The following is a 10,273-nucleotide window of genomic DNA, read 5'->3' on the forward strand; positions in this document are numbered from 1 at the left end:
TTAATAAACTGAAACTCCCAATGGCATACTGTTTGAGATTCCCGGACAAAAAGCTGCGCACTATATTTCTAAGAGCGCGCTTAAACCTGCTTCATACGCGGGAAATCCTAGCAATGAGAAGGTTGGCGTCTGAGACTACATGCAGACTGTGCAAACTTCCGGACTCTACTGAGACCGTGCGCCACCTGCTCCTAAACTGCTCTGCTTTAACTCAAATTCGCACAGCGTTCCTATCTCCCCTATGGCTGGACTCGATACTGATTGATGAGCAAACATGGTGGCATCGCTTGATATCTGGCGAAAAACCCTGCTGGGCTGTTGCGACAGCCAAAATATTGGAGGCTGCTTTCAACAAAATCAATGCGGCAACCTAGGTTGTTGAGACTAACACTGTACACGACACGCTCCGATCTCTTTGACATTCTTGTAAAAATCTTCCTCTTTGATTATATACAAGTAATAATAATAATAATAATAACCTCGGTCATCTGGTTAGGCATAGGAATTGATTGGTTATAGTGGCCCCTTCCGCTTTCACTGCTGCAATGCATTAGAAATCTTTGCCTGGTCAGTTAGTTGCTGTATGTAGTTGGATATGTTGGTGGGCCCAATATTTCTCCATAGAATAATCAGGGTTGTTTGCTATGAATGATAGCTGTATCTGGGTCAGCGGTATCCCCCTCACAAGACATATATTTCATTATTATGATTCATATTAGATCACATAATGTGTTTTGGCCTTCAGAAGGAAGACTCTTGGTAAGTCTTAATTAGCTGCCAATTAATTGGTCTACTCTATTACTTTATAAGATTCTGTCCCTTTTAGGGCTTCTGCCCCAGGATTGACAAATAACTGATGTAGGTAAAGAAATCCATGGCTTGGAAAGCCATATTTGATGAGAAGAGGTCTTTAAAGGTCGCTGACCGGCATTATACCCTTTGAACTCCTTCTGACATACTATGTTTAGCAACTGAAAATTTAAAGGAATGATTCTTCCTTTCTTTTCTTTAGGTTTAATTGTAACAATATTCTTCATTAAGGGTTGTGATATATTGCAGCTGTCAGTGTCAATCTAACAGTGCAGGACTAAATGTATATACTGTTAAGCCTCCCACCACAATTAAAAATATGTTTTATTTCAGACAATGTGATGAATATAATATTGATGACCAATTTAAAAATGAAACTAATGCTCTGATGAATATTGTTAGAAAATATTTCATTTATGTGCAATTTTCCCTCCAGTTATGGACTCCCCAAACCTATTGGTTTTTTATTGGCTTTCATATCCTGACTTTTTCCAGTGGAGTCCATTATTCAGCTGAACTCCTCTGGGCTTTTGCTCACTTGTTACGTGGAAACGGACACGTCCTTCAGACTGTCAGTACTGGGAAACTATGTTTCCCTTAGTCTTTGACTATGTTGCCATTTCTTGGTAACTTTTTAACAGTACACAATGTATCTTCCAGTACAGTGCGCTGGGGTCCCTTTTTGTTTTATTGCCCTAGACACATTCAAAAGATTTTTTTGGGTATTGTACGAGCGTGCCTGGGACGAACTGGTGGTAGCAGTTACTTTTTATAATGTTTTACTTCTTTTTACTGAATCATAATCGCGTTTACCGCGCTTGGTCCAAGACTGTGGCCAGGTCCGAAAATGGCCAAGCCACAAAGTCTTTTGTTCTGTCCCATGGCCATTTTGTCCCTTCCTTCACCCAGGTTGAGTAACCAAGGTTTTTCTTTATTTGGTCATGCAGCCTCCTGTTAAAAACAATCTCTTTTGCAGGCTTCTGCCCGTCATGTGTGTGTGCCCAGGAAGCAAGCTGGGACTGTCTGGTCCAATCCACACTATTGGTGCTAGGATGTCTGGATTGCCTGAATGATTGAGACCACTGTGGACTGTGATTGGTCCATGACTGTGATGCCTGCAAGAGAGCAGATCTTCGATTGCAAGTCCTCGATTTTGGCGCAAAGATAATCTTGGATAAGAGAAGGGACTCTGCACCCATTCCAGGTCGATCATCTGAGTTCTCACAGAACTACAGAAGGAGCCAAGTCTCCTACATGAAGAAACAGACCTGTGAAACCGCCAGATGTGCTTTGGAAGGTTTTGGCACCCTTCGCCCTCTGCTGTCCCGTCGGACCCCTACTTTCTTCTTTGATCAAGAAGGCTTGCCAAGGTGCTTTCCACCTTTGGAGTAGTCCGAACAACTACTCTTGGTGCCCCCTAATTACCCACCGAACGAACCCTTTCGGAAGTGTTCCTGTGCCATCCAGTGAACTGTCCAGCTCGACCTCAAGGTATCCCACAGAACCGCCGCTGTTTGGAGTACAAACCCAAGACTTGGGACATTGCTTGCTTGTGGTCCCGTGCATTCGCCCACAGAATTTTGCAGGCCTCTGGGTCCCGAATTAGGAGAGTGCGTAACGCTGCCCACACCTATGATTCCCGCCACACTACCTGTTGGTCACAGTCACTGTAGATCCCTTGCTGTTCTGGTTTCCTGTGTCCTGAAGCCTGTTACACTGGAGTTGTCTTCATACCTCCTTCGGAAGCTGAGAAAAGGCAATTGTCCCATCACGGTTGGTCATTCTCCCCTGCAGCCCCTGAGAGCCTGAGCATTGCGAAACTGCAGGACTCGAATCTACTAGCGACCTCAACTAAACTGGCAAAGTTTGGTCCAGGCTGTGCCGAGGGTCAGTGAGTACTTGCATCACTTACACGTGGCCCCCTGGCACAACCGATCACTTTTACACACGAGTATCCCTTAAAAGGTATTCAAACTTGGCTCGGTTAGCCTGCTCACCCTAGTTATTCTCGCCATTTGAACACTGCTTTGCCACCAAGGGAAGGGCCTACTCGAATAGTGGGAACCAATTCTTTATCGCCTCAAGCCCCTTCCTGACTTGCTACAGCCCTCCCAAGAACAACCGCTTTTTGCTTCTCCTGCGCTATTGTGCGTTTTTACGCACACCTGTACTGTTGAGCACAAGGCTCCACTCTTCTTAAGGCTGAACTTGAAAGTAAGGGACCAACTCTGAAGAATTGCCTAAAGCTATTACTGTGTTCGTTCACACCTCTCCTTACAGGTTGTTGCTGTATTTCATCACTGTACTGCATTAGGAACCTTAATGTATATATGTTGTATAGTATAAGGATTTTGTGTGATAACTGTTTTCAAATTACTAAAATTACTTGTGTCCGATAATATATGTAGATAATATATGTATAGATATTTTTCATATACACTTGTCTAAGAGTAATTTGTGGTTCGTTGCTGTGTGCTCATTGTGGGCTTCCGATCACTCTCATCCCTCCTGAGACTTTGGGGCTGATTCATGACTTTTTGCGCCAAAAAACAGGGATTTGTACTCCATTCTGCCCGCAAATCCTCATTTGTCAAACAGGGATTTGCGGGCAGAATGGCTCACAAATCCCTGTTATTCGGCGCAAATAATTCCATGAATCAGCCCCTTAGTCTTGACCACCTGCCAAGCTACCTAGATTGGACTGGCTTGTCCAGAAGGTTCCCCTGTTTCTCTAAACCGAGGGTGGCCTCCTAAACCTCTGCCCCCAAGGTACAAGTTTAGAAATCCATCTTAACAAATATCAATATTAAGATTGTAGTTTAGGAGGTCATAAAGGCAAGTCGGCACTGGCGGTCCCCATGAAACCTATTGCAATGTGACAGAGAAAGGTAAGAGGGATTAATAAAGTGGCTGCATATAAAGTGCAAAAGTGGGAATTGTGGTGACATATTTGAAATCTGTTCTTACTCATGAATGAATATTTTTATTTTGGATAATTCCAATTCATACAAAATTCAGCAGAAAAGAATAAAAACACTTCATAAAAGTTACAAAGTTAACATCCTAAACTTAATTATTCGTTGATGTATCTAAGAAACAATGAGACATTAACAGTGCTACAGTGCCCCATAAATATACAAGATTTGTAAGTAGTTCTTATGTGATGCATTAACATCCCAAACTCATACTCCATTACTTTCCATGTGCAAATATGCTGACCAAGGTTTACAAAAACACAATATTAGTACATTCCAATTTTAAAACATACCAAATTAGTTTAAATACATGTCCAGCCACTACAATGTAAAACTACGCTAATATTATTTGAAAATGTTTGATCCTTACAAATGTTTTTTTAAAGCAACCAAATAACATTTTAATTTTTGAAAGGTGCTTTATTAATACAACCCAAAAATCATAGCTAGGTGTTTGTAACCAAGAACCACTACCCAATGATATTTAAATTTCAACCAACCTTTTCTGTTCCCTAAGTCTCCATGCACTTCTAATGTTCTTTTTCATCTTTATGTTATGCGCTGCTTTGTGCTGTTGAATATTCTTTCTGCCCCCTTCTCTTGCAGCTCAGAACTTTAAATCGCAGGGACTATAAAGTATGTATCATTGTCAAGAAAGCCGTTTTTTGGTCGGAGTCATGGTGTGCCTTATGAGACCTCAGTTTCAGAAGTGGTGGTGCATTATTCGATGGAGCAGTACGACATTAGTTGACTGACTTTAGAACCGCTGACATTGCATTTTGAGGCCTACGTGCCTGGAGGGGTCACATGACACCTCCATGGCACCTAGGCCTCAACATGCAATGTCAGCGGTTCTAAAGCCTGGTTGGACAGTACTAAAGCCAGTTCAGGACACTTGGACAGTAAAAGATTGTGGTTTTGTATGAACAAATGAAAATGTACTTGCATGCGTGGAAGGGGGATGGTCGACTATTGGTGGCTGCCTTTAGACTGGACTACTGTCTAGAAAGTTCTAGGTCAGGTGATGGATGTGAAGAGTATAACTGTATCCGCGACAGATTATTGAGGACATTGAAGAAGGACTGGTGAGGCCGGACAAGGCTGCCATTGTGCTGTTTATTAAGGTTTCAGTTTTAATTAATCACTTCTTGGATTTCTAGAAAAGTCTGGCTCTCAGGGCGGAGGCTAGGCTGTTGCTGGAAGATATGGGGGATTTTACTATCTGTCTTTATTGTAATGCAATGCAATGCAACAAACTGTCTCTCTTTCTTTACAATTTTGTAAAATATATTTTGTGAGCCTGGTTGCGCCAACATCCCTAGGATCTATCGCTACAAAAATATATGCATATTAAAACCCTAGTCTAACTGGCATGTATATAGAATAAAAACAGTTGTGCAATGCCACACTCATACACACATACACAATTCAGTTATGCGTATAAATGATCGGAAAAGAAAACCGAATGGATGAAAATGCAGAAGGCACGGTACCGCACATAACTGAACTGTTACATGGGGAGAGACAAGGACACAAAATAGTCCCAGGATCACAATAAAATGGTCTGACATTAACAGATCACAATTGATGACTTTCACAAAAAACATTTTTTGTAGGGCCTCTACTGCCTAAGGAAAATGTTTGAAAAAACAGAACAGCATTTTAGAAAACGTTGGTCGAATAATATTGGTAAAAACCTCTACTGTGCACTAAGTCATTAAAGTGATTCGCAGTGGCCCTGAAAACAGGATCACATTTACCAGTCTTGCCAGTCCTTCAGCCACGATTCTGTTCGATCCGTTTGTTAACAAGCCACCAGGTGTCTTTTGAAAGCTCTCTCCCCCATTGCTGCTGAGCTGTCTGTGCAGAGAACTGTGGTCTGCACGAGGCCCACACAAATCCCACAGACAGCAGGCATGCTCAGATGTCTCCCCCAGAGTTAATGAGCCAGACTGGGTTTTGAATTTCAGTTGCAAAGCGGGAAAGTACAGAAAAAAAACCAAAGAAACCAAAACAATCTCTCAGACAGTTCTGAAAAAAATAACCTGTCAAGTCAGACTCTTCGCAGAGCAGAGGGAGTGGGCAGAACAGGAGGCGAGCGACCTGCGCCAGCAAGAAAAAAGCAGCCAGGGAGGAAATTCTGTCTTGACAGCCCCGGGCTCTGACCCGCTCTGCGCATGTCAGGCACTCGAGCCACTCCAGGGCTGAAATGGCACCGGAAATAGACCAGTACAGCCAGAATCAGTAACATTGGTCGACAGTACTAGCACTAAGTCGTCAAACTGCTCTACCCAGAGGGGCCAGTGCCCCTCAGAAATATTATGTTTATTCTGGGGGCTCAGTATAAAAAAGTTTGAATAGCAATGACCGAGATAGAAACCAGTGTGAGACTGATTGGAGCTGTGCGCGAGATAGAAACCAGTGTGAGACTGATTGGAGCTGTGCGCGAGATAGAAACCAGTGTGAGACTGATTGGAGCTGTGTGCAAGCTTGATTGCCAAAACCATTTGATGTAGGTGTTCTAATGAGAGTAGTAGCAACCCATGCAGTTACATGTTTGCATGCTCTCTTCGTAGCCTTTGTCCGTTTCCATTACCTCAATATTCGGGTCAGTTTAATTTGTGTATAGATCAGGGTAATACAAAGTGTGCACGTGTTTATTCTCTTCCACACTGAACCAAGTATTGAACAGCGATCCTTTAACCAAAGAGTATCACCTGTGATATAGTTTAACTTTGGATACGAACAATTGAAAAGACTTGAGTCCTTAATACGTAGTACACAGTTGTGTCAATATTTGTGGTACTAGCATTAATAGATCTAATATTAGTAAAACAAATATTTTGAGCACAATAATTGCCAGAGGAATCCAGTTTCAAGGCATTCACAGGCTGCTGTAAAAACTCTGACCAAGAAACAATGGCTTCACGTTTGGACCATAGTTAAGAGGTGGGTGAAGGGCCTGCCCGACCACCGGCCTTCAAGATGAAAGCTAGATGATTGTCACACTGGCATACATGCCAATATGCCCCTTTCAAGTTGGGAGATTTAATCATTATAAATCCAATACTACAAGGCGCAAAATGCACAGAAAAACAGGCCTGGACTACCTTCTACTGAATGGAATGGTATGGGGGATGTTGGCATGAATGGACTGTACCCATGGGTATAATGGGAACTGACTACGGAAAGGATTCCTGCCGGGCAGTGCAGCTGTTACAGTAAGGCAATCATAAGCGGATGCCTTGGGTGCCACCAGCAGAGAGGCAACATGGATGACCATTATGGCTCTAGAATCATCAAAACTGTAAGGGGTTCAGCAAACTAAAATTACACTTTGCTTGGTGAGACGTTGCATACATCTGGTATGATGTGGACGGCTAGAACCCAGCCAAGTAAACAAAGAAGGCCTGCTGTGAGCGTGGTAAGCAGGCATCTTCAAATCTGGTCCTTATGATGCAAATCCGCTCCACATTTCCAGGGTATCCACACAAAAATCATTTGAATGCAGTGAATATGAATGGAAGTACGTTCACATAATGTATTTCAGAACTAAATTGTTCCATCCTAGTTTCATAAAATACACACATGACTACATTTCATCTGCATTTCGAGCATAAAACATATACATTTTACACAATGAAAATGTTTACATTAAAATTTAAAATCTGCTATTAACACTTCTGTACTATTACAGAATAATCAGTAAAACCTACCACAACATTCTGTTAACAAAAAGCTGCATAATGTGCAACTTCCTACAAAGCATATAATTTCTAGTGGAAACATATATGACCCTAGGTCTAATCTCTTAGGTTTCAACAAAGGCTTCAATCCGAAGCGACATATTGCATATCTTTCTACTATATGCTCTAAAACAAAATAGTCCTTAATCGATTCTTTGGTTGCTAATGCCAGATATTCCAAAAGTTTCCTTCTTCTGCCTAGGGCATGTCCTGCATAAAAGTGCAATACCCAAGGTCCCGAAACAGTTTGGGCGGATAGAAGGAACAAATGTGCTGGACGACATTGCCTGAAACTGTGCAATTCAGTTCAGGAATTACAGTAACCCTTCCTATATCCTCAAATGTTTTGCAAAAAGACAAGAAGTGCAGTTAAATTTCAGGGTTTCCCTAAAATAAAATAGCACAGAGCGGACTCTTCTGATTTTCCACATTTGATTCTGAACAATTAATTCCAATGCAGGTAACTTACAATATTTTACAAATGGGGTTAACTTCAAATATGTCTATAGGCCAGAATAATTAGAAATTATAGCTAATGCCCCATTTGCCTGTTTCTGTAATTCATAATTGTCTCTGGTTATTTAACAATCAGCATTTATTGTTTTAATTTCTGTACACACTGCTTTGCCCATTCTGGCTACATCCTGAAAGAACGTCATTTGTACAATATTGATACATTCTGTTAGAATATGGTCAAGCAAAGGGATCAGCAAGGCATTACTTTATTTGTTTATGGATCTTGCAATCTGATGTGTAAGCAAGGATCTTGGGTTAGTCCATATAAGCAGAACCAGTGGAAGGTTCTATGTTCATTCTTCAACTGTTTTTTGTTTGCGTCACTTTTTTCTGTAATTATTTTGCTGATAATAAATCATCACATGTTTTTCTTTTCTTGGGGGGTGCTCCCCTGATCCCTCCTCCCCTATTATTTATCTCTATACACCACCCCACCCTAGCCCTAATATGCTGACCTCCATCCCCCATATGTTTTGATGTTTGTTCATCAAAAATGTTTCGGCAAAAAGTGCAGCGAAAAGAAAATGGGAAATGAATAAAGTGCAGCGAAAAGAAAATGGGAAATGAATAAAGTGCAGCGAAAAGAAAATGGGAAATGAATAAGGTGGAATAACCTGCAATTTAATAGAATCTTCTAGATGGTGACAGTCCGGTTCTTTGTGAGCTGCATAGGTTGAGTCCGATGCTGGGACCCTTCGAATTTCACTGCAAAACTTATTTTCTTAAATCTGATAAGTTCCCATAGCACCAAATGTCTGCCCCATAAAATGCTACTGATACCACTTTGGCTTGATACATTTTATAATCTATTGGTTGAGTTTCTTTACATGTTACAAACATGAAACATCCCTGCAATTGCTTGAGCCATCCTGTCTTCCAACATTTTATAATGATGTTACCCATTAAGGGTCTCATTGAATGTCACCCACGGATAATTATACGAAGTGGCCCTTGGAATCATTGTTTACCCTGTCTTAAATTTAAAATGGGGTTATTTATTTCGCACCCCTTGCAAGTGCTACTCCTTGAGATTTATTGCAATGATCCTTAAGAACAGGTTAGACATATATGCACTATACCCATTAAATCATTTCTGTGAGCCTATCAGAGTTCTGGCCAATGAAACTACAGCATCTGCATATGCTTGGTGAGTCAGAAAGTATCCTTGTCTAACGCCAGCATGGATTTTAAACTCTGTGGCTGTAGTTCCGTCATATGTCATATTTAAACCTGACAACGGCTGAGTTATTACTATGCAGAGCCACTATGATTCTAAATAGACAAACCAGAGTGCCCATGTTAAATAAAAATAACCAAAACTTTGGTGCATCAATCGGGTCAAATGCTGCGGCTATATCCATATATGCCGCAAAAATTGTTCCTTGTTTATTTAAACCGAATTTACTAGCTTTAAAGACACATTGAGAGACTGCATAAACCCTCAGAACCTTCTCTGGATCCTAATTATATATATGTGACATTAACCTCATTGTTTCAATCCAATGAAACGCACGGCTCCAGGCATCAGGCTTCAAACACAGACCACACCCTGTGCCCCCGGGGAGCAAGGATTACAGACGGCCCCCATAAGACAAAGGGAGACTTATACACAGAGAAACCCAAGCACAGACTCATACGGCCTAGTGCTCACGCTGGAACACGAGCACCAGTGCAGTCCCACTTCTGACTTTTAAGTACAGAGGAGGACACAGGATTCAATCAACACATCTCCAACTCCCAGAGGTTCTTCATTGATTCCTGGAGCGAGATTTACGCACCTCACACCAGGGTGGACAATACTGTCCCCCTTTTGAAAAACAGCAAACAGTCCTTTAACCCGCTACATCCAGTCCTGGGAGCCTGCACGATCAAGAGTGTTCCCACAAGGTTTCTGTGGTCTCTCCATTACAGGGGTCGCTCAATCTCCCTGAAGAAGGCAGCTTCCACGTCCCTTTGATTTGTTTGCAAGATGGACGCTACTGCCGCCGAAACATCACTTTCAAGCAATGGGGCTTATTGAACCAACCTTTTGTGGTTCGTGACTAATACTGTATATGTGATTCATACGCATTAGGTGGAGTTTCCACCACTCTACCCCTGCGACGTTGGCATCTAGGTATTTTGGATCAATTTTTCCCAATAGAACCTACTATAACAGGCATTCAACCATTGGGACTACTCTTCTTTGATAGAACCCACTAAAACAGCTAGATTTAAGACTGATGG

At 41.8% G+C, this 10,273-nt stretch overlaps 1 long non-coding RNA gene across 1 annotated transcript in view; it reads right to left on the reverse strand.

Moving 5' to 3' along the window:
- The window catches only part of LOC138488187 (uncharacterized), a 59,704-nt gene extending 53,998 nt beyond the window's left edge, over positions 1-5,706 (reverse strand). The window contains exon 1 of the long non-coding RNA XR_011274603.1: positions 5,546-5,706. This is a non-coding gene — a long non-coding RNA (uncharacterized lncRNA). The remainder of the gene's footprint in view (positions 1-5,545) is intronic.
- Positions 5,707-10,273: the final 4,567 nt, after the last annotated feature.

The sequence above is a fragment of the Ambystoma mexicanum genome, chromosome 9 (assembly GCF_040938575.1).
Source record: "Ambystoma mexicanum isolate Mex_15411 chromosome 9, UKY_AmexF1_1, whole genome shotgun sequence".
In the NCBI taxonomy this organism is placed as follows: Eukaryota; Metazoa; Chordata; class Amphibia; order Caudata; family Ambystomatidae; genus Ambystoma; species Ambystoma mexicanum.